Raw genomic sequence first — 25,726 nt, forward strand, 5'->3', positions numbered from 1 at the left:
GCGGGACACGCGCTATATATTTTTAATACACTCCTGGAAATGGAAAAAAGAACACATTGACACCGGTGTGTCAGACCCACCATACTTGCTCCGGACACTGCGAGAGGGCTGTACAAGCAATGATCACACGCACGGCACAGCGGACACACCAGGAACCGCGGTGTTGGCCGTCGAATGGCGCTAGCTGCGCAGCATTTGTGCACCGCCGCCGTCAGTGTCAGCCAGTTTGCCGTGGCATACAGAGCTCCATCGCAGTCTTTAACACTGGTAGCATGCCGCGACAGCGTGGACGTGAACCGTATGTGCAGTTGACGGACTTTGAGCGAGGGCGTATAGTGGGCATGCGGGAGGCCGGGTGGACGTACCGCCGAATTGCTCAACACGTGGGGCGTGAGGTCTCCACAGTACATCGATGTTGTCGCCAGTGGTCGGCGGAAGGTGCACGTGCCCGTCGACCTGGGACCGGACCGCAGCGACGCACGGATGCACGCCAAGACCGTAGGATCCTACGCAGTGCCGTAGGGGACCGCACCGCCACTTCCCAGCAAATTAGGGACACTGTTGCTCCTGGGGTATCGGCGAGGACCATTCGCAACCGTCTCCATGAAGCTGGGCTACGGTCCCGCACACCGTTAGGCCGTCTTCCGCTCACGCCCCAACATCGTGCAGCCCGCCTCCAGTGGTGTCGCGACAGGCGTGAATGGAGGGACGAATGGAGACCTGTCGTCTTCAGCGATGAGAGTCGCTTCTGCCTTGGTGCCAATGATGGTCGTATGCGTGTTTGGCGCCGTGCAGGTGACCGCCACAATCAGGACTACATACGACCGAGGCACACAGGGCCAACACCCGGCATCATGGTGTGGGGAGCGATCTCCTACACTGGCCGTACACCACTGGTGATCGTCGAGGGGACACTGAATAGTGCACGGTACATCCAAACCGTCATCGAACCCATCGTTCTACCATTCCTAGACCGGCAAGGGAACTTGCTGTTCCAACAGGACAATGCACGTCCGCATGTATCCCGTGCCACCCAACGTGCTCTAGAAGGTGTAAGTCAACTACCCTGGCCAGCAGGATCTCCGGATCTGTCCCCCATTGAGCATGTTTGGGACTGGATGAAGCGTCGTCTCACGCGGTCTGCACGTCCAGCACGAACGCTGGTCCAACTGAGGCGCCAGGTGGAAATGGCATGGCAAGCCGTTCCACAGGACTACATCCAGCATCTCTACGATCTTCTCCATGGGAGAATAGCAGCCTGCATTGCTGCGAAAGGTGGATATACACTGTACTAGTGCCGACATTGTGCATGCTCTGTTGCCTGTGTCTATGTGCCTGTGGTTCTGTCAGTGTGATCATGTGATGTATCTGACCCCAGGAATGTGTCAATAAAGTTTCCCCTTCCTGGGACAATGAATTCACGGTGTTCTTATTTCAATTTCCAGGAGTGTATGTGTAATACTTCAAGATGAGGGCTGTTCAGAAAGTAAAGTCCTACAGGCGTGAAATGGAAACCACAGCGAAAATCAAAAATTTTTTGTTCCCAACTGTTAGCCACACCTTCCAGTTATCTCTCTAAATAGTCGCCGCTGCGCCAATTCTCTATACTGGTCTGCCTTTCGTTGTTTGTGCCAAAATGTTGTCTTCATAGCCAGCAGTTCATATGAGCATATAAGAACATCGAAGGGAGCCAATTAACGACTGTATTGTGGTCGATCAAACACTTCCCATTGAAAACACTGCCCCTGCGGAATGCGGCTAAGAATTGTCTTGAATAAAGAAACGCATGACATGTGTGCTGCATAGCTTCAGGAGAAATCTCTCGGGATTCACATACTTGGCGGGAGAGATTATTTTTCTTCACGTGTCTACATGGTCACTGTGCCCTCAGAACAGACGCGGTTGATCAGCATTCTATAGACACAGTGCACTACGTTTGTGCAAAAGTTCCATCGAATTTTCACTCTGATTTTCATTTCGTGCCAAATCGGACCTTACTTTCCGAATACCCCTCTTGTATGTAACATATAAATGGCAACTTTTTTATGAGAGATCTAAAAAAGTACTCGAGAGATTTACTTCAAATTTTTAAATATTAATTTAATAAATGTTTTTAGGAATATAATAGTGAAACGTTAGCAAATAGGATAACTGTATTTATGGCTTATCGGCTTATGATTAGAATACCACAGAATATGGATTTGCAAGAACAATAAACCAGGCTCAAGGTCAGAGATAGGGGTGAGGAGGAGATTGACAGGAGTGTGGGAGGAAATGGACACAGAAAAAGGAGGTGATAGAGAGTGGTAGGAGGAGACAGAGGGAGAGGAAAAGATGGGCAGATAAAGGGCTGGTTCGAGGTGATGGACAGAGAGAAGGAAGGAGAGATGAGGTTGTACAGAGAGACATTCAGAGAGAGAGTGGTCGGAGGAGATGGAGAGGAGAAGATGGGCAGATAAAGGGCTGGGTCGGGGAGGAGAGATGAGGCTGGACAGATGGAGAGAGACGAGAGGAATAGAAGGTGGAAAGGGGGTGGAGGTAAGAGAAGGGTAAGAGGTGGAGATGAATAAAGAGAGAGAGAGGAAGACATGGACAAAGACAGGTGGAGGGAGGGAGAAGGAGATAAAGCCTTCCATCCAGTTCCCGTATGTGTAAGAAACGTGTACCTTCTCTTTGTTTCTTAACCAGACTGAGCCACAGCAACGTGTTGTGCTGCACAAGTTGTAAGGCCAGTATTACACTATCAAATTTCTTTGTCAAATATCTTTGTCAAAAATCTTTGTCAAAGATATTTGATGGTGTAATAGGGAACTTTGTCAAATGTCGTCCACTATTTGATCAAATCTAGGGCCTCGCTGTAGATTTGATCGAAGAAGTCGCTTGTCTTCTGCTCGCTGCAATGTGACATGTTACCACATGGAGCTATAGCATCGCTGCAGCGTTCTGTCGTCTGTGGTGTTTTTACAAACATTGCCGGTAAATACAATTGGTGTGTGCCGACAACTACAAAATTAATAGAGATGTATTAAGCTGATGAGACGCTTCACAACGTGAGGCACGGAGACCTGACCTGACGTAACATATCCTAACCTAACCCTCTCCTGTAGGAAGGAACCGGAGTATTACAGTGAGCCTGTCTTCTGCAGATGTAGCAGTTCTTAACTGAATATTGTGCTTTGTGATATGAGGATACGCTTCGCTGAGCACATACAGAAATGAATGCTCATCCATTCTTAAGTAATTAATGTACGACTTGACATCCTCCACTATAAACTCACGTAACGAGTTTTGTTGAATGCTTTTCTCGTCCCACAGCTTCACCCAGGTATGTTTCCTTTTGTTCCTGTGCTTCTCTTCCACATGTGCACACAGCGCAATTGTGGACAATGCGGCTGGTCCCAGTGGAGGTTCGAGTCCTCCCTCGGTCATGGGTGTGTGTGTTTGTCCTTACGATAATTTAGATTAAGTACTGTGTAAGCTTAGGGACTGATGACCTTAGCAGTTAAGTCCCATACGATTTCACACACATCACACACATTTGAATAGTTTTTTTTCAATTGTGGTACATGCAACTCCTGCACTTAATAGCAAGTTTTTGTTGTCAGCCATCTTGAACTTTGACGAAAAATATGATGACAGTGTAATACCCCTTCCAGTACTATGTCAAAGATCTTTGTCAAATATATTTGACGGAATATTTGATCACATCTTTGATCAAATCTTTGACAAAGAAATTTGATAGAGTAATACCGGCCTAAGGAATAAAAGTGTTGTGTACATAGTTCCGCGTAGTCAGCGCGTACACAACTTTCCTACTAGAGCGCGCCCCCCTAAACACAACAGTGCAGGCACAGCGCTCGGCCGTCTCCGCACTACGAGATGGCGCTGCCTTAGAGACGGACCAAATTCTGCTTCCGCCAATCCACGTATTAATATGTAACGCAGCCAATGAGATTGCTGCTAACGTAGAACCTTTTCTCCTCGCGGATCACACTTGCGCAGTGATACCTGAACGCTCGAGGTATTATAACGAATGTACAGACCTCCGATAAGTCAGTCTGCATTAGTCTGCATTAGTCTGTACCAGTCTATAGTCAAGTTTCAGTCTGCGCCTAATAAGATTATCATATTCCTGTACATAGCCATGAAGAAAAATGTATAGACACTTTGTCAAGTATCAAAGATATGTGTGAATAAGGTTAACGTACCAAGACCAAAGGAACTTCAGATTGTCTGTTGTAAACAGCATCCAGAATCAAGTTACGTAATGTCTATGTTTTTTATTATTTTAATAAATGTGTGTGAAAATTAATCAAGTTCTGTTTAAAGTTGGTCACCATCAATCTGCTACTCTAAGCGTGCAAGTGGCATTTCTATCGTCTGACCTAACGGCAGAAGATGAACACGCCACGATAAGACCACGAGACATATTGCTGACACTCGCCTATTTCATTAGAGCGACAAGTCAAATAATCTGATGGTGTGTGTACCGAAGGTGTTACAGTACGCACACCACACAGAGAGATATTGAGAGAGAGAGAGTGGTAGGAGGAGATGGAGAGAGAGAGAGAGGAAAATATGGACGGATAAAGGGCTGGGTCGAGGTGATGAACAGAGAGAAGGGAGGAGAGATGAGGCAGAACAGATGGAGAGAGGGTGGAGGTAAGAGGAGGGTAGGAGGTGGAGATGAATAAATAGAGAGGGAGGAGGACGTGGATAAAGAGGGAGAGAGAAGGAGTTAAGGCCTTACATCCAGTTCCCGTACGTGTAAGAAACGTGTGCTTTCTCTTTGTTTCTTAACCAGACTGAACCACAGCAACGCGTTGCGCTGAACAAGTAGTAAGGAAGAAAAGCATGTAACCGCTAAGTGGAGTGCTAAAGTGTCACGTGGTCTAGTGAGCTAAAGGCGGGGCCGCAAGTCAGAAAAGTGTGGCCTTCGAGGACATGTAAGGAAAAATAGAAGGGCTGTGTGGCACTTGCACTTCCGCCCCGGGCGTCCCTGCTGGCCGCGGTCTGACGAGACGGCAGCGGCAGCGGCGGCGGTGGCAGAGGCCACTTATCGCAGTTTCATTCATACGCGGTAGCCGTCACCGCCGCGGTGTTGGTGGGGGGCCGGGGCGCGCTGGAGGGGGCAGGGCCACGCGGCAGGCGGCGGCTAGGCAGCCGCGCGCGGCTCAGACGGTCGCCGGCCCACGAGCGGCGCCAGCACAGTGGATCGCGGGATGAAGTGCGCGCTGCCCGCGGTAGAGGCGCTGCCGGCGGCGGCGCAGCGGCGGCGCGAGGTGCAGCTGTACCTGGCCAAGCTGCGGCGCCTGCTGCCGGCCGCGCGCGCGCCGCGCCGCCGCCGCCTCTCGCGCCTCCAGGTCATCCACCACGTCATCGACTACATCTGCGACCTGCAGCACGCGCTGCTGCGCCACCCCGCCGTCGCCGCCTCCGCCCACGCCGCCCACGTGCCCTGCGCGCCGCCCACGCCCCCGGCCACCCCCGTCTCGGAGGACCGGCTCGAAGACGACGAGGACCTCTGCGCGACCTGCAGTCGACAGGTAGGAGGACAGCGCTCCCCGTCCGCGACCTACCCCATTCGCGCGCCTCGTCCTGCACCTACCGCAATCCTGACGATGTCAACTCTGCCCGCTGTATAAAGGTTTCACGGACTGGCCGTGGACGTTGGTATGACACGCAATCAGTTGCTTCTCGAATTCCACACGACTTGTTATATCCTATGCTTGATCTATGAAAAGAAAGAGTTCCTGGTACTGTGTCCTCCCGGGGGGAGTGTTTTACAAATTTAGACATCTTACAAAAATAATTATAAACATTTTCTGAGCCTTTTAAGGGGGCTAGGACGTCAAACGGGCCGACTTGGAGCAGGAGCGGATGATGCTGTAGTGTACAGAGAAGTTGCAGCATTAGAAAATTGTAGCGAAATGCAGGAAGATCTGCAGCGGATAGGCACATGGTGCAGGGAGTGGCAACTGACCCTTCACATAGACAAATGTAATGTATTGCGAATACATAGAAAGAAGGATCCTTTATTGTATGATTATATGATAGCGGAACGAACACTGGTAGCAGTTACTTCTGTAAAATATCTGGGAGTATGCGTGCGGAACGATTTGAAGTGGAATGATCATATAAAATTAATTGTTGCTAAGGCGGGTAGCAGGTTGAGATTCATCGGGAGAGTGCTTAGAAAATGTAGTCCATCAACAAAGGAGGCGGATTACAAAAAACTCTTTCGACCTATACTTGAGTATTGCCCATCAGTGTGGGATCCGTACCAGATCGGGTTGACGGAGGAGATAGAGAAGATCCAAAGAAGAGCGGCGCGTTTCGCCACAGGGTTATTTGGTAAGCGTGATAGCGTTACGGAGATGTTTAGCAAACTCAAGTGGCAGACTCTGCAATAGAGGCGCTCTGCATCGCGGTGTAGCTTGCTCGCCAGGTTTCGAGAGGGTGCGTTTCTGGACGAGGTATCGAAAATATTGATTCCCCCTACTTACACCTCCCGAGGAGATCACGAAGGTAAAATTAGAGAGATCTGAGCGCGCACGGAGGCTTTCAGACAGTCATTCTTCCCGCGAACCATGCGCGACTGGAACAGAAAAGGGAGGTAATGACAGTGACACGTAAAGTGCCCTCCGCTACACACCGTTGGGTGGCTTGCGGAGTATAAATGTAGATGTAGATGTAGGAGAGGCACCACAGGACATTTTATTTTCTACTGTCTACTTTTACAAATAAATTCATAAAACTTTGTCAGCATGACCAGGAAGGATTCAGGATTCACACTCACAGCAGTGGAAGTGCAAAAACATAACAAAACAAATCTTTTGTAGATATGAAATTTCATCATTTTTTCGCTTACCATTGGCTGCATTTGTTGTTATAGGTACATTTTTCTTCACAAGTAAGAGAGACTCTTTGATGAATTTTGCACAGCATACAAACCATACTTACAGGTGTATGAAACTCTAGAATTTTCCAAATCTATTAAAAACTGTGGTAAAAATTGAGATAATTAACTACAAAATTTGATTTTTTTTCTAAACATAAAGTTTAAAACGTAACAGCTCATTCATTTTTTCATAAATTAAATAGATTCTAGAGTTTCAGACACCTGTAAGTGTGGTTTGTACGCTGTGCAAAATACATCGAACAGTCTCTCTTACTTATAAAGAAAAGTGTACCTATAGCAACAAATGCAGCCAATAGTAAGCGAAAAAATAATGAAATTTCACATGTAAAAAAAAGAATTAGTTTGTTATGTTTTTGAACTTCCGCTGCTACGAGTGTGAATCCTGAATCCTTCCAGGTCATGCTGACAAAGCTTTATGAATTAACTTGTAAAAGTATAGACAGCGGACATTAAAATGTCCTGTGGTGCCTCTCCTGCTCCAAGTCGGCCCGTTTGACTTCCTACCCCCCTTAAAAGCATGAATACAACATTTATACTTGTAAAAAAAAAAGCTTAATTCGCACGCGCACCAATAATGTTCTGTTACGTGTTTTAATAAGTATTATTTCTCATTTTCCGATCTGTTAAAAGAGAAAAAGAAACTACAGTAAGGAGAAAACATGTAAATTCGAACTATAAGGTAATGAAGAACTGGCCAGGTGTGAGTAGGAATCGCACACTGCGGGTTGCGTACATGCTTTATTATTTATACAGACAATTCAACCATTATGGGTAATTTCCGAGAACGATTTCCTATGGAACGCGTGTGCCCCTAACGATATATACCGATCGTCCGACTCTGTCATCAATAAACATTGATGCACCTAAAATTTCTTTCATAATCTGGGGCCACAGTCATAATATATTTCCTTAAAGTCTGTACCGCCATTAGACTGTTTTTTTTTTATTTGCAATGTTACATTTACACGATTATGATTTCGACTTAAAATGCCATTATCTAGTGTTTTAATGCTATACAGTGACTAAGATGGCATACTGTCGTATTTAAAATATACTATTAGATACATTCTCTAAGGGTCAATATTTCTGGCAAAATCCTATTGCACCTTTTATCACTAAGTGTACCATCTTGACCATCGTAGTTTAAATATGACAGTATGCCATCTTAGGCGCTGTATAACATTAAAACACTTGTTAATGGCATTTTAAGCCGAAATCATGGCGTAGCAACTCAAAACTTCGTGCTGTTCGACCAGCGCTAACACCCTGGGTAAGTGGATCAGTGAGTTTCAATTAACTCATGGGAGAAAATACTTAGATCAGTGCTTATTAATAATAGAGTCGCACATTCGATATATATATCTTTAAGGCCCCACGCGTTCCATAGGCAACCATTCTTGGAAACTACCCATTCCGGGAATCGAGAATCCCGCCGATTTTGCCTATTATCGACATTGATACTCGCAATGTGTCGGTCCCACGCTTTCCAAGACTTTCGATTTCAAGGTTGAAGTCGGGTGCCAAACGACAAAGCAAACATTTTTTTGTGTAATACAATTACGAATTAATAATTTTCGGATTTTTTTTCTTTACTTGTACATTGGAAGATGGCGTCTTGCTGAATTTCAGAATTCCATGCCAAGGGGTAGTACGTTACAGGTTTTGATGACTGAGTTTGGGAGTATCAGAATGTGTCTCATAAATAGTCGTATCTCTTGATTGCATTGACTTAGAAGCTAACGTTTATTGTACCGCCAAGGGACGACTGAACTTAGTATGTGACATAATTTAGTTTGATGCATCTACCCGCTCGTGAGAAAAAGGAATTTTAGCAGACATAGTCTGATAACAAATGACAATCTTTTTTACTCGTGTGATATGATAACAAATCAACAATTTTCAGATTTTGTCCTTTTATTTTAGTGTGAGACCTTCTTTCTTTCCAAATTACATAATTCTAGACGGGAAGTACCCATTAGATTTTGGTGACTGAGTTGGCGAGTCTCAAAATATGCTACGTAAATGGCCATATCTCGTGATTGCACTACCAAAGAACCGTAAATCTCAGTAAGTTACATAAATTTCAACTTATTACCTCCATCTTTTCCTGAGAATGAGTTGGTTGGTTGATTGGTTTGGGGAAGGAGACCAGACAGCGTGGTCATCGGTCTCATCGGATTAGGGAAGGATGGGGAAGGAAGTCGGCCGTGCTCTTTCAGAGGAACCATCCCGGCATTTGCCTGGAGTGATTTAGGGAAATCACGGAAAACCTAAATCAGGATGGCCGGACGCGGTATTGAACCGTCGTCCTCCCGAATGCGAGTCCAGTGTCTAATCACTGCGCCACCTCGCTCGGTGAGAATGAGTGTTTTTAAGAGCGGGACAGACAAGACAGACAGACAGGCAGACGAACGGATCGTATCAGAATTCCCTTTTTACCAACTGAAACGCGAAACCCTAAAAAGGAGAAAAAAACTCTTAAATGTTTAGCTTAGAGTTTATAAAACCATATAAAGCTTTGAAATATCTTCGTTGTACGCCCCTCCTCTTTCTCTCCTTTCTTGCTATTGGTATCTATAGAGGAGTGCCGTCCACGAAGCAGGCAAGATTCCACGTTCTTTGAAGGATCAACTGGAGTGAATGGTGGGCCGGCGAACTTAAGAAAAAGATGTGCATAAATAGCTCTTATTAACAGAGAGGCTATACCATCACTAAAAATTAGATTCATTTGCGAAAACCCTCTTTCACGATCGCTACATGACAATGGAAGTGTCTTGATGGCAGTTGCCACCGGAAACAAATTTGTGAGATACTTTGCTTTGTTTTCACGATTTTCACCCAAGTTCTCGCAATTGTCAAAAATGCACGCATAAAGCTGACTCACCTGGTTATAGATAGCCATCTCCCACCGCCCGCCACTGTGTACGTCCACAAAAATTACACTCTGCTTTATAAAAGATATCATATTTGCGGCATTGTAATACTTTCTTTATTTCACGATTGAAATTTCGGCTTTAAGCCATTATCAAGTGCAGATTCTTGTGGCTTTAAGCCACGTCAAACTTAATATGAGCTGACACATGCCTTAAAGCCACAAAAATCTGCACTTGATAATGGCCTAAGGCCGAAATTGCAACCGTGAAATAAAGAAAGTATTACAGTCATTGGCGTAAATATGACGTCTTCTATAAAGTTCTACATGACTGTGAATCCCAGGTACAAAAAGTTAATTAATTACAGTCTGCTATTTCACCAAGTAGGCAGGCCGGCCGCGGTGGTCTAGCGGTTCTAGGCGCTCAGTCCGGAACCGCGCGACTGTTACGGTCGCAGGTTCGAATCCTGCCTAGGGCATGGATGTGTGTGTTGTCTTTAGGTTAGTTAGGTTTAAATAGTTCTAAGTTCTAGGAGACTGACGACAACATATGTTAAGTCCCATAGTGCTCAGAGCCATTTGAACCATTTTTTTTTTTGAACCAAGTAGGCATAGTTTTACATAGTTTCAGCCACAGCAGAAGTCTTATCACAAGCCATCTCAAAACCTGAAGGTCTGGTTTTTTTTTTCGTCAGCAGTATCGACACCAGATAACGATGCATATCGCCACAAATCAAGTATTGTTTTTTTATCATTAGTTTACGAGCCACATCAAATGGACGTATTACACGAACTTTATATCTTGGACCAAATACAGCTAGACGCTAGGGTATTGGCACTGGCGGATATAACGGAAATTTAGTTAACGAAATGTTTAAAAACCGAAAGTATCGTCATGTTGAAAGATACTTATATTGCACTGTCTCATGGTATTAAAGACAGGCAGACACCGATAATTTGAGTTTTGCAAGCTAACACGCACGCACGCACACACACGCGCGCGCACACACACACACACACACACACACACACACACACACACACACACACGGTGTTTACACAAACAAACGATATTTAGGTGGCTTGGTTTCACAGTAAACAACCACTAACTGTATGTGCATAGAGTCACACATTGTCACAGTGCGATTATTGACATGAGACGCATTGCATTACAGAATAAAATATTTACAAGCTTAAGTAACGGACGCAAGTGAAAATTACAACTTACAGGCCTTTCCAGCTGTTTCAATGAGTATGTAATATCAGTTCGTGTGTGTGCGCGCGCGCGCGCCTGTGTGTGTGTGTGTGTGTGTGTGTGTGTGTGTATGTGTGTGTGTGTGTGTGTGTGTCTGTGAGAGAGAGAGAGAGAGAGAGAGAGAGAGAGAGAGAGAGAGAGAGAGAGAGGAGGGAGAAATGGCAAAATATACCTAAGCGAAATGAGCATCTCATTGATAACACGAGGCAGTACAATATAAGTATCCTAAAATGTAACGATCTTGCGTCGTAAATATTTCGTGAACTGAATTTCTGTTACTTGTGCCAAAACAACGACGACCCTAGCTGTATTAAGTCCACGATTTAATGTTCCTGTAACACCTTCGACTGATGACGAATCTGCAGTTAAGGTTATAGAAAATAAATAGCATCAAATTCCAACAGTATCTGGTTGCGTATTATATCTACGTATACCACCAACTGGAACTGCAGTTGCAAGTTAATAATTCAGATAAATATAATTGAGTTTCTTGGATTTAGCGCCGCGCCATATTTGTGTGTAAAACTCAACTTTTCAGCTTCTTACTGTGTTGTTAACACCAAGAGTTGTCTGTAGGCCGTGTGATTCTTTATTTAGCTGGTCGTGGAGACGTCACGAAGTCATGCAACTTGCATATGCTTTCAGAGATTTCGTCGATACCTGTTCTGGAGGAACGTTGGTAGCGATTCTGTTTCCGTTAGACGACAAATGACGGTTGATTTCTCTGTAGCGTTTTAGCGGCAAGCTCCCTATTCCATGGACTTGTAAAAGAATAGCAGCTGTCACTGTTAAACTCGTTGATCTAAATGGTTTCGCTGATGACAGAATCCCTGTATTCAGATGCGTGGAATAGATAAGCGTTCCGACAAACACAATCGTATGCCTTCTTAAAGGCTATGTTCGGCAAAAGCAGTCTTGTCGGAACTCTGTTACTTAATATGCTATGAGCAACGTTCTGAAACCATTCGTACTGACTGACCATTCTAACTGCTGTCGCATTCATGAGGAGTTTTACAGATTTCACGAACACATTAAACATCACGATTTCGACAGATCTTCTGTTGCCGAACGGGGTCTCATAAACGAAAATCCATTATGTTTGCTGAATCGGAAATCTTATCCCATGTGTCTGCCTACGGGGGTTATGTTGTAAAAGCAGCCGTTGAGTTCAGAATGTGCAGCAACAACTTTGTCCTCCGCAGTGGACATACCCTTAGCGGTGCATCAGGACAGGCGTTTGATGTTTAGAAGCTACGGAGAAATAGACTGAGTCGTGCACAAACTAATGAAATCAACATCGTTAGCAATGTACCTCCCTCACAGATATCGACATAATATCTGGTTTCATACGGAAGTCCCGTGCCTTCGTGACGCCAGATAAATAAAGTAGCACTCGGCCCACAGATAACTCGTGTCGACGAGGACAGAGGCAGTTGAAGGCTTGAGATTACGTTCAGATATGACATGGCAATGAACGCGTGAAAAAATTTATCCAGTAAAGTCACATTGAAAAACTACGTCGCTGTTCTGCCTGTTGTAGACCAAAATGTTTACCACAGCGTACTACACGCACAGCATACCTTGTCGTGTTTCTAGGAAGGCAGGAAATCGGCGGAAGTCGTACAACTACAGGCCGTATGAATGTTTCTGCCAGTTTGTTTGCTTTTGCTAGGAAACAATGAAACTCGGCGTCACGGTAGAGCTTTGTCGTAGGCACCGTTGATTCTGTCTAGCCCAGCGAGGAGTCGGCACTTTTACCCTTCTAGCCTTTCCTTGCCCCGATCAGCCCATGCACGTGCTTACTATCCCAGTGCCCCTTAACGAAAATGCCATAAGTTTGTATGTCACTCCGATCAGACCATATACTAATTGTCTCGGCTCAGCATGAAACATCCCCATAAAAGGCATTAATAGGTGCCAACAGAAAGCCATTTGTATCTGTCTAGGAGTGTTTGGGTGAACCCTTAAAATTGTCTTCGTGGTGGAAGCGAACGAAACGTTTCTTGATGTGAGAAGAAAATTCACAGGGCTAAATTTCCGCTAAAGCAGTTTTATTTCACATAACACAGAGTACGAACAAAGACGTCCCCTTAACCATCGCCGGCCGGGGTGGCCGAGCGGTTCTAGGTGTTACAGTCAGGAACCGCGCGACCACTACGGTCGCAGGTTCGAATCCTGCCTCGGGCATGGAACTGTGTGATGTCCTTAGGTTCGTTAGGTTTAAGTAGTTCTAAGTTCTAGGGGACTGATGACCTCAGAAGTTGTCCCATAGTGCTCAGAGCCATTTTGAACATTAACTATCTGTTCTGAACATTTTATTTTCTTACAACGTTTCACACCACAAAAATACTTTCAGAAAATGTTTATACAGAAGACTTGCTGCCAGGCAGCACCACATACTGTTGATGCAGAGGGTCATTCATGCCGAAACAAAGTCTATTAGCAATACGAAATTGTGTAGGCAGGCTTTCGTGGCCACTTGTTGACAAACTGCCTGTGGGCTTCTGTCTCGGGTTCTTAGGCCGACGTTAGTTCCATGATTTTTCTGACGTTTTTTCAGCACGCATCACTGGTACTGACGCTCCATTGCTGGTAGTGGACTGGAGCCGAGCTCGCGGCCGCAGATTGTAATTATGTACCTGGTGCGCCAACGACCAAGGGCATTTCCCTGGTCATTTCCGGTGCGATTCTCCTCTTGCGACCTGCAACGATCGTTCGCTGCAGCTCGGGAATCCAGGATCCGTTCACCTTGAGGCTTTCTTCTTTCCTGTTGAAGCTATGTTTGTGTATTTCTATAGCTTCGCTGGAAAAGTGGGTGTGTTAGCTCTTCTCTACAGCCAGGCGTTTCGGCGAATTTTATTATGTGGTCGGCCTCACGCGGCATGTGCTCTGCTAGGGCCAATTTCTCCACCTGCCCCAACCTGCAATGCCACTTATATTACGGCATCCCAGTGTTTATTGATATTCCCGACATTGAAACTTGGTCCATTGTCTCCTTTGCCGCTCTGAGACGCTCTTTGATCTTCTTTGTCCATTTGTAAATAGTGTTTGCACAATATACGGCCGATCCTGTCCGTCACTCTGGGAAAGTATGTCAGAAAGACCGGACCGACTTTTTTTTCCGATGTGTCACTTTCTCCGAGTGTTTGACTGTGTGACACTTCTTATAAAACTGATGGAGTACCCATTGCTCCTCAAAACGCTTTCCGGGTGTTGCAGCTATCGTCTGAGGTGTCTCACATATTCGTCTTTCTCGCGTTACGAGCGTATTAATTACGCCTGTTTCTGGCTCGAAGGTGATTTGACAGTTTTTGCAGGTATCGGTCCGTGTGTGTCGGTTTTGGATGTGCGTTGTGTCCCGGGTTTTCACTATCCCTTGTGATAACCACATATAGGAAGGGTGGCTGTTTGTTCTTTTCTGCTTCCAAGGTAGATTTTATGTTGGGATGAAGGCTGTTCAAATGTCTTAGGAAGTCACCTATCTGTTCCTCACCATGAGTCCACACAACGAAGGTATCATCAACGTATCTATACCACACCTCAGGTTTACTAGGTTCCATGTCCAGTGCCTGTGCCTCGAAATGTTTTATGAAGAAACTGGACATCAGTGGACTATCCACGGCTATGCCTGCCAGCTGTTCGTAGAAAGCGAACGACCGTTGCAGGTAGCAAGATGAGAACGGCACCGCAAATAACCACGGAAAAGCCCTTGGTCACTGGGGCGCCAGGTACATCATATAATCTGCGGTTGCGAGCTCGTCTCCATTCCACTAGCAGCAATGGAGGGTGAAGCATTGACAATACCAGCCACTCGTGCTGGCGAAGCGTCAGAAAAATCATCAAATAAACACCGGTCGAAGAACGCGAGACAGAAGCCCACAGGCAGTTTGTCTCTTTGCAATGTTTTGTAGTTGTAATTTCAGTTCTAAGACTGCTTTACTCTGCACGTCTGCACGATGGTAAATCTTTTATAAGTCTTTTCATCTCTGTATATGTGCTGCAACTTACGTACGTGTGAAATGACGCTCTATAGCCAAGCCTTTGTCTCCCTTTGTAATTTTTAAGCACCACACTTCCTTCTATTACCAAATTAACTATTATTCCCTGATGTCTCGGAATGTATCCTATAAATGTAGCCGTTTTTTTATTCAAAATTTATTACAGTTCTTTTCAATCCAGTGCTTCTTGACTAATTACTCATCTGCCCAGCTAATGGTGAGCATGTTTTCGCAGCACTGCATTTCAAAAGTTCCTATAGTCTTCTTATCGGTGTTATTTATTATGCATATTTCTCTTCTATAGCCCATGATGCCACACTCTAAGCAATTAGCTCGCGGAAAGACTTCCTGACACTTAAATATATGATTATGATAAAATTTTGAAATAATTTATGCACTCACAGGCTTGTTGTGTCGCACTTAGACGTGTTAATCCAGTATCATCGATTCGAAAATTCCCACTATTTTCGTCGACTAAAATAGTTTAAACTATTAAAATCATTTTGTGAAACACGACGTAATTTCATTGTGTATATAGTCCAACCATGTTCGAGGAGAAATATTTGATTGCACAGCCCTCAATACCTGCACTTACCATGACGAGTACATGCGATTCAGGATCCCAGTTACGGAAATAGTTCCGCTGTGTGTTCACCATGGTGCTGAATGGAGCTTTAAGCTTGAACGCGTACCCGTCATTGTAATGAATATCCGAAGACACTCCCGCCTGTGCAGTGAAACTACATTGTCCATTCTGTCCATCCACATTAATGTGACCGCCTGTCAAAGAACCTGAATAACCAACTTCTGGAGCGCGGACCGCTGCGAGGGGTGACGAAGAGAGTCAGTGAGGTTCTGGAAGGTACCCACAGTGGTGTGAAACCATTCTGACTCCATTGCGTGGCCATCTGCGCCAGCTTCCTCGATTGAGGCTCCATGACACGAACAGCCTGATCGAGGTGGTCACAGATTCTCATTTGGTTTTAAATCGGGGTAGTTTGATGGCCAGGAGAGTACGGTAAATTCACCCTGATGCTCTTCGTACCTCGCGTGTACAGTGCGAGCTGTGTGACCCATTCAACTGTCAGGCTGGTAGTTGCCATGGTCCTCAGTTATAGAGGCATACTTTGTGTCTTTGAGATCACACAGGGAATGTCACTAAAACATTCCCCAGAGCATGGCGCTCTCTCCTCTTGCCTGGACCCTTCCATTGATTGTTGCAGTGTGTTTACTTTCCGACGAAGGAGCGTGAAACGTGATTCATCGGAGAAGACCACCACTCAGTGGACGATCAGTTGCGTTGTTGGCGAACGCATTCCAGCTTTCGTCGCCGATGGGCGGCAGTCAGCATGGTTGCATGTACGAGGCACTTGCTGCGGAGGCCCATATGCAAAACTCTCGCTGCTCCGTCGTTGCGGAGACACTGTTGGTAGCCACTTTGTTCATCTGGACAGTCAGTTGTTCAACAGTTGCACGCCTGTTCGCCCATGTACATCTCCGCAGCCGTCGTTACCCCTGTCATCAATGACTTGTAGTGCATCACAGATGCCATGGCGTCGGTTTTGGATAGCACCATATTATCATGCACGGTATACTTTAACCACAGCAGCAGGCGAACGGTTTATAATCGTAGCCATTCCGGAAATGCTTCCACCCGTGATACAAAATCCAGTGATCATGCCTTTTTGGACTTCAGTTAAATCGCTCCTTTTCCGCATTCTGACAACGACTGCACTGTTTTCCACATTCCCCCCTCCCCCCAGACACGCCTCCTATACCGTCCACTGCCAGTGCTGCCAACTGCAGTCTGTGAGTGTTTATTGCAGGTTGACGTCGAAGATAGGCGTTGGTCACATTAATGTGACTGGGCAAGCAGTGCCGATTTATCCGTACTTTTGACGTGATTGTCACATTCGTCGTCCTTATCCATCATAGTCACACGAAAATTTAACAGACACCGGAATGCCAGTTACTAAATAATGCGGGCATTAACTCGGGATATGCTACATCTCTAGAAAGTCTTGTGAAGACTACAGTCTATTGACTCCAAACCATATTTATCAAAAATAAAATGTCTCATTAAACTACTGACAGGCAACTGAGAATGGAACGTCATACCTTTGGATTAATAGCCTGTTGCACTCTCTAACACCAGTAACGGCTTTACTTGTCAGTTACAATTGTTTTCCCTTAAGCTTTCCTCATTTGAGTCTTTCTGTTCGTTCAGAAAGCCGGTGATAACAATGTGGCCAAACGGTTCATTGCGCCGCAACAACTGAATTAAGGAGGTGGTTCAACGTCGATGTAAGTAAGAACTTCAGAACTGCCTCCTTCAGAACTTCAAGAACATTAATTACGTTAATAGCTAACTGGTTACATCGTATCTGGTACATGTGAGTATTATTTAAATCTATTTTTTACTTTCCTTCTCAAGGACAATGTGACGACATGAAAGGCTGTGGTTGAAATACACACTCTCCCTTGTTATAGATAATAGAAGCGAGAAAAATACGATGTTCCTATTGTAACGGCTCTTAGGACATGTGAAAGGCGTCGTGAAGTGAGTAGCAGTACTACAGCTTTCTTTCACGTTCTTTGGTAAAAGAAACCGGTTACACTCACCTGTCATTCCATCTGGTGTTCTCCACTTTGATGCTACTCCGTGTCTACACGGGGGACAGTGGAAATGTTATATTCGATACCTCAGGTAATTTTACGCTACTGGCGGTTTCAAGGCTTATTAGCAGTCTTTGTGTCAGTACACATTTACGCTTACGGATGTAGATATGGAACAGAGACGAGTATGCTTCAGTTACAGATTATAGAAAGGTGCGTTAATCGTACCCACGTTTTGTTTAGTGTGTGACACAAAGAATAGCAAACGTGGTGTGCTATGAATCGTAAGAGACAGGACGAAAAGAGGGGCAGGAACTACGAGATACGACGGTGTGGGATGGGGAGAGAAAGGGAGATGGGTGGCGGCAAGAGGTTTGTTGTACTCTCACGAACAGGTGTTAATGACTGGTGTTTACCTCTTTGATGATGCTCTGAAAAGCATAATTTTCTGCCAACTCTTGCTGCAAGAGACATCGTCACGTTCTTCGAGGCAGTTAACGTCGGACACTTCATAAACACTCATCTCCATGGCCTGTGATGATGGTCCTTGCAGCAGAAGACGAAACATTACGCGAGAAAGACCCAAACCGTAAATCATCAAGGAAAGCTCGTAATTATCTGTCATCTCTCGGCTCCATCGCGACTGCAACGTTGCCAGTCTTTCACTGCCAGTGATTGCACGCTACTCAAATATAAACTGCGAGCTTTATTTTCAATTTAGAATGCAATATCTGCATGTAAGAAAATTTGGTCATGTTTCTGATATTCGTGTTTCCATTCATTACTATTCAAACTAGTTGTTTGTGTTTGCTACTGTTGCAAACACACCTCTGTATCCAAGGTCGTTAACGCACGCTTATGCGGTCGCGCTCGGCACGGAAGTATCCTGTTCCAATCCTGTCGGTTAAGGAAATTTCGACAGGCTCTATCTGGCCAGCAAGGGGAGGAGAACTGATGACGTGACGTTAATGATCATCATGCTTTGAGCCGACGTCCAGAACTGTATCGGAACTTCTCCGCAGTGTCTGTTGATGGTGAACTGTCCCCCATCGGGTGTGCACGTTAAGCACAGTAGGCCTCTTGGTACGTGGTGGGTTTCCCCCTCTCCGTTTCCTGCCACCTGCTGTACCTATGACTGAGACTATGTTACCACTCCATTTCATGTTCACGCAAACTGTTACAAGAAGGTGTTGGTGGAAGTTGATTGATTCTAACGATTGACTCAAAAATATAGTAGTCATAGGATAGTACGTTTTTGTATTATGTGAAGTGCACAGTTTTACATTTCTGAACATTAAAAGCAAGTCTTATCAAGATCTAACTCTATATGTATGCACCTTCTTCACACAGTACGTTACTTCGTTACAGGTACGTACAATGTGGTGTCATCGCCAGACACCACACTTGCTAGGTGGTAGCCTTTAAATCGGCCGCGGTCCGTTAGTATACGTCGGACCCGCGTGTCGCCACTGGCAGTGATTGCAGACCGAGCGCCGCCACACGGCAGGTCTAGAGAGACTTCCTAGCACTCGCCCCAGTTGTACAGCCGACTTTGCTAGCGATGGTTCACTGACAAATTACGCTCTCAATGGCGAGACGATAGTTAGCATAGCCTTCAGCTACGTCATTAGCAACGACCCAGCAAGGCGCCATTATCATTTGCTATTTATCTTGTGATGCACGTACCGTCAAGAGCTATGTTCACCACCTATGGATTTAAGTTAAGTATTCCAGCAGATTCGTACTTTATTTGCTAGTCTCAATTACTTTACCTGTTCCAGACCTCACGCCAGCCTGCGTGAGCTTAAACGCGTGCCTTTCGGCTTCCTCTCATAGTGACTTGGCTGTCTTGCCAAGTCACTACATACATCATGCACTGTTCCAAATTGTCTTCGACATTTTTTACTGGATTAAGGTCAGGGGACTTGGTGGACCAGTCAATCTTCGATTGAACGCCTGAGTGTTCATCAAACCATGAACACATCCATGCAGCCCTGTGAACAAAGCCGTTATCATTCTGGAAGACGGCAGTGCCGATAACGTACCGGTACTCATTAAGAATTTTTACAACAATGGGCTGAGAATGATGAAATAGACATCCTGGTTCAAGATCAAACCTGATCCACGTCATGGTACTTAAAAACGTCGCAAAACATCACAGAACCACTTCTAGCCAGAACCCTACTCTCTACACACTCCAGGTTAAATGGTTCACTGGGTCATCGTTGCAGTTGACGCCTTTGATCATTCAAAAGAGTCAAAATCTCGACTCGTCTGACTGTGCTACATACCTACAGTCAGTTTCTGTGCTGTTTGGCCCACTGAACATGTGGAACTTTAGGTGCCGCTGGTCAAGAAGAAAACCAAGGAATCCTTTTAATATTTCTCGGTTCTTGGTGCTGGTGCATTATTAACAGTATTTGTCTTCTTGCTCTCCGATAGTACGCTAGATGAAGATATTAGATACCCCAAAAGTTTGTCTGTGGTAGTCTAAATTTCGATTTCTTGTGTCCTGTAACTCCAGGTTCGTGAATCATTCTAACACTTTAGATAAACAGTGATGTCATGCTGCCATGTTTGTGATACTATTAACAGATCATTTACAAAGTCATTAGTTTCCGAATTTCCGATCTCAATAAAGTAGCCCAGGCTAATATAAATTTACATTAAGTTTTACGCTAAGACAGTGAAACGATAACTTCCGAATGGATGATGATTCTGTTTTCAACAGAATTTTGCCAGTAAGATAATAGGAGATCTACAATGGTTATGTATTTCACATTTGGAAATTTTGGTACACAACCCAGTACACACTGAAGCAATGACCTTGTTAGTTTCTCTGTCGTCTAATACAAGTCGTACACTCCCTCCCGACTTGGCAATTACCAGCAGCAGTCTACAGTAAGGATTATCTGAAGGATCGATGACACCCTGCGGAAGCATTCACTTAATTTCTTTGACAATGGCAGGTCTTACTAACCATGGAATTGAATACTGGCTGTGGCGATAGAAGCAGTCTCATATTAAGATGGCAAACATAATCTTTAATTATTCAAGATTTTTGTTCAAACACCTGGGTAAAAAAATGATTCAAATGGCTCTGAGCACTATGGGACTTAACAGCTGTGGTCATCAGTCCCCTATAACTTAGAACTACTTAAACCTAACTAACCTAAGGACATCACATACATCCATGCCCGAGGCAGGATTCGAACCTGCGACTGCAGCAGTCCCACGGTTCCGGACTGCGCGCCTAGAACCGCGAGACCACCGCGGCACCTGGGTAAAATTTTTGTAACGTGTAAAACAGTTCCTTCTGCTAGAAAGGCAATAAGGCGTTAGTTTTCACTATTTCGTCTCGATTCTTTTCCTGTATTGATAAACTTTCACTGATGACTTCTGCGAGGTTCTCAGCTGGAGGTGTTCGTTACACACAGTACTCTTCACTATTTTCGCTCGAGGGCCTCTGACATGTGCCTACATTGAGTAACGGTAGGAATTCCTGTCGGGTTTGAAACCGATTGTCTTTGAGAAGGCACCAAACTTCTCCCTGTCCCTGTTGGTTAGGATCTTTTGTACGACCATTGTTCTCATGCTGTATTCCCTGCAGACACATTGGACGATCCACGTTAATACAACAACGAAATGGTCGACCTGTTCCACGGTGTGGCCACGAACACGACAGCTCCTACTTGCGATTCCGCCACGTCTCACATCGACCATCTTTTGCAGTGATTCTGTACAACCTCCTGCCATATAGACACCACTTCACGGCCATTACTTTCGCCATTGCTGGATGGATACATGGTCTCCCGGTACCATTTTCTCAGCATCTTCACACCTCCAATATGAGCATTTTGGCTGCTACCCTCATAAGACGATAAGTATTTTGCCCATTGAGCTTATGTATGGCTGTTCAATAAAGAATCATTATAATTTCTTCATGGTCATAATTTCTTGTACTAGGATTTTAATCTTGTAATGTTCTGTTAGCTTAATGTGTAACAAACACGCCGTACTGATTTCATTGTTGGCGCTCCTCGTTTCACTGTTGACACTCCTGTCACCCTCCTGTAAGAGGTGGGCAAGCTGAGACATGTTGGAGTATGTGACACATGACGAACAATATGCGGCTTTCAAATTTTGCTTTCGTCTCGACGAACCTTCAGCTGAGGCCTTCGCTACCTGGCAGAAGCCCTATGGAGAGTCTGTACTTCCCTGCAGCACAGCCCGAAGATGCGGGTCTACCTGCAGTTGAAAATGACATTAGACAAAGATACGGTGTTCGCTTCGAAGATAGCAGCTACTACTGATGAAACCTGCCTACAGTATTTTGATTTTGAGAGCAAACAGAAAAGCTCATTGTGAAGTTCTCTATCACCAACCCCCGATAAAACGAACGTAGTTGCTTCTGCTGGGAAACTTACAGTCATCTCTTCTTTTTTATGTTAAAGGAACATTTTATCACCTCCACACACATTAATAACTGGACAATGTTGCAATGATCCCTGAAAACTTTGCAGCTCCATATCAGGCCCAAAAGAGCTCGTATCCAAGAAACGGGCTGGAGAAGACTCCACCACGATAATGCACGGCCCCATATCGCAAAAATCAATGAAAAGTGTATCCCTCACTTTCTCTATGGTCTGCATTCAGCGCCACTTGAGTTTCTTCTCTAATATGAAGAAAGACCTAAGTGGGAAGCATTTTCCATCATCAGAAGCAGAAGTGAAGGCTCCGGAAGCGATTCTGAAGGGCCTTCCAAACAATGGTTTCCAGCATCTGTTTGCAGACTGGCAGAAACACTGGGACAAGTGCATCGCATCGAAAGGAGACTATCTCGAGGACCATCAAAATTACGAGTATGTCTAAAGGTATATTATTACATTATATTGAAGACCGAACACACCTCATAGACGAAGACGTGGGTCCAGCGGCTGGCACTAAGGACACAGGTGGTCTACACAGTATCTGGAAGCTGCAGCGGCGGCCGCCAACCTGCCGGCTCCTTCTTGGAGGCAAAAAACCCGTTCCGGTCACGCCCCGATTGTGGTCGAGGCGAAAAAAACGCCGCGGGAAGAAGCAGGCCGCGCAGATTCTATCGGCCGGCCGGCCCGGAACGCAGCAGTCAGACCGCAGGTCGGCGTTTGTTTTGCGATTACCGCCCCCTCCTAAATACGCCGATAAAGGCCGCGCAGCGGCGCTCTAATTTGGTGCACGGACGCCGATTGTAGTGTTTTCCAATAGCAATTAGGTTCGGCGGCGAGGATATAATTTACGGCGAGTTTACCGGATGGGCGTGGAAGGGAGGAGTTCTGAAGGCAGGTAAGAAAATGAAATAAAGGGGCAGAGCGCTTGCGTTCTCTGGAGTGCGGAACTGGAGAGCTGCGTTTCGACCTTAACTTCCACTGCCGAGTTGCAGTCTTGTGCACACCTGTTATTGTAACTAGTGATGGACGTTCAGTGACAGATAGCCTACACATATTTAGCTTACTTCTGACACTTGTGGCCCTAGACTTAAATCACTGACGTCAGAATGTTATAGTATCATAGAACACAAAGCATGTATGATATAATTTGCACCTGTTTTAAATAATGCACAAGTGACAGATTCATGTGCTGGAACACTACACTGCGTAACAGTATTAAATGATGACTCTTCGAAACCTCGTAATTCCAACCCTCTAAGCAAAATGAGGATAATGGAATGTAGTCGAATTAAGTCGGATGATGCTGAGGGCATTACATTAGGAAATGAGACACTTTAAGTAGTAAAGAAGTTTAGCTATTTGGGGAGCAAAATAACTGATGCTGGTCGAAGCAGAGAAGATATAAAATGTAGGCTGGCAATGGCAAGGAAAGCGTTCCTGAAGAAGAGAAATTTGATAACATCGAGTATAGATTCAAGTGTCAGGAAGTCGTTTCTGAAAGTATCTGTATGGAGTGTAGCCATGTATGGAAGTGAAACATGGACGATAAATAGTTTGGACAAGAAGAGAATAGAAGCTTTCGAAATGTGGTGCTACAGAAGAATGCTGAAGATTAGATGGCTAGATCACATAACTAATGACGAGGTATCGAATAGAATTGGGGAGGAATTTGTGGCACAACTTGACTAGAAGAAGGGATGGGTTGGTAGGACATATTCTGAGGCATCAAGGGATCACCAATTTCGTATTGGAGGGCAGCGTGGAGGGATAAAATCGGTGACGGAGATCAAGAGATGAATACACTAAGCATATTCAGAAGGATGTAGGTTGCAGTAAGTACTGGGAGATGAAGAAGCTTGCACAGGATAGAGTAGCATGGAGAGCTGCAGTCTCAGGACTGAAGACCACAACAACAACAACAACGACCCTTAAGTTTTAAATTTGGCTCAGAGGTGAGTACAACTTTCCTCTCTAATTTTGAATATCCTTGCTTGTGATTGGAGACCTGGAGGACTTCGGTCGTTCACTTCTGTAAGAAAATAAAACACCTACAACCGTCCTTATGATGTCATTTATTGTATGGCTGCCACTTTAGGAGCTTCAGTGAACCATCTTCAGGCCTTAGTTGACGCTATTGGGGTTAACACGATGCATCAGTGGCTGACATCTATAACTACCTACGTGTAAACGCGATGTTGTCTCTCCAACCATCTACTGTCTACATTCCTCTGTAATGATTCAAAAGCGTGGAGCCTGTGACTTCAGCCTCGGGGTTGACGAAACTCCAGACAGCAAGGTGTAGACAGATGTGGAAAAAAGGCACAGATCAAAAGTTCACGTGACGTATAAGGTGGTTTAAAAATATCATGCTGACAACAAATATCACCACAGTTGTGCCCAGTGCCCCCGTGGACTTTCCGATCGTCACACCCTCTCTTGCCCACATTTCATCTCTTCTTTTTACGGCAGTATCAAAGGTTGCTCGTCGCACTGCAAACTGTCGTTTTCGACAGCGAAATTTGTGGGAATGAACGCCCCAGCAGAAGGGGTGATTTCACTGACGCCATTTATACAGCGCACTGCAGCCTTTTCGTGCCTAATCTGAGTGGTGGTGCGACTGGAAAGTTTTCCTAGGTGGCTCACAAGAAAATCGCGTGGTTTCAACACTGAACGTTACGGATCTGACCTCCATCGCACAGGCTTCAGAAGAAGACGTGAAACGTGGACAAAAGGAAGTGTGAGACGTTTCGATCGTTCGACACGTCCACAGCAGCGTTGGTCAGAGTTGTGGTGAGGGTAGGCGCCACTGTGGCAGCATTAACGCATTTTACACGCCACGTGAAATTCTGATCTGTGGCCGTTTTCCGTATGTGTGGACACCTTGCCGCTTGAGGCGTTGTCGAGCCCGGGGATGATATTGCAGGGCGCTATGCTTTTGCATCATTACAGAGGAAGGCTGTACGCACCTTTGAGCCAAATTTCAAACTTAAGCACCGCAAAGAGTGTGAATTACGAGGTTTCGAGAAAGTGGTCCTTTAATTCTGTATATATTTTTTAATCCAACCGTTGTGTTTACTACGTAAAAAGCGATATCTCAGCATATATGCTAAGTTTAATTCGTACTGATTATATGAAGATTACATTTATGAACTTATTATTGTAAAAATTAGTAATTTAGATTAAGCATACCATGATTTCTATTTTTGGTACACTTTCTGCAACTCCCAAGTCTTCTACACAGAGTTTTCCATTGCTCACTTTTAATATTGTGTTGTATGTTCCCATTTTAAGGTTTATCTCCTACACAGAGTGTATCATAGTTAACAGCGAAAACTAACACAGTGAAAATATACTACATAGGTGCAAAACCTATAGTTTAATCATGTTACTGGTTGTTGAGCTCCGTGGCTGCGACTTCAGCAATACAGCAACCAGTCACATTTTTATGTATTTTTATTTATGCTAATATGCGTTTCGGGCTTTCACCCATCTTCAGCTGGCGTAACACATATTTGATCCTATAGTAAGTACATCGTTAAAACATCGACAAAAATTTGCATCTTGCAGCAGGCCAGCGCAAAATTAACAATTTTGTTTAGCTACGACACCTCGTGAGTTTTAGATTCAGAAGGA

The 25,726-nt window shown here is 45.0% G+C and overlaps 1 long non-coding RNA gene across 1 annotated transcript in view; it reads left to right on the forward strand.

Moving 5' to 3' along the window:
• The first annotated feature begins 5,343 nt into the window (after positions 1-5,343).
• LOC124605777 overlaps positions 5,344-25,726 on the forward strand; it is a 36,117-nt gene continuing 15,734 nt past the window's right edge. The window contains exon 1 of the long non-coding RNA XR_006978679.1: positions 5,344-5,546. This is a non-coding gene — a long non-coding RNA (uncharacterized LOC124605777). The remainder of the gene's footprint in view (positions 5,547-25,726) is intronic.

Source organism: Schistocerca americana, chromosome 3 (assembly GCF_021461395.2).
Source record: "Schistocerca americana isolate TAMUIC-IGC-003095 chromosome 3, iqSchAmer2.1, whole genome shotgun sequence".
In the NCBI taxonomy this organism is placed as follows: domain Eukaryota; kingdom Metazoa; phylum Arthropoda; class Insecta; order Orthoptera; family Acrididae; genus Schistocerca; species Schistocerca americana.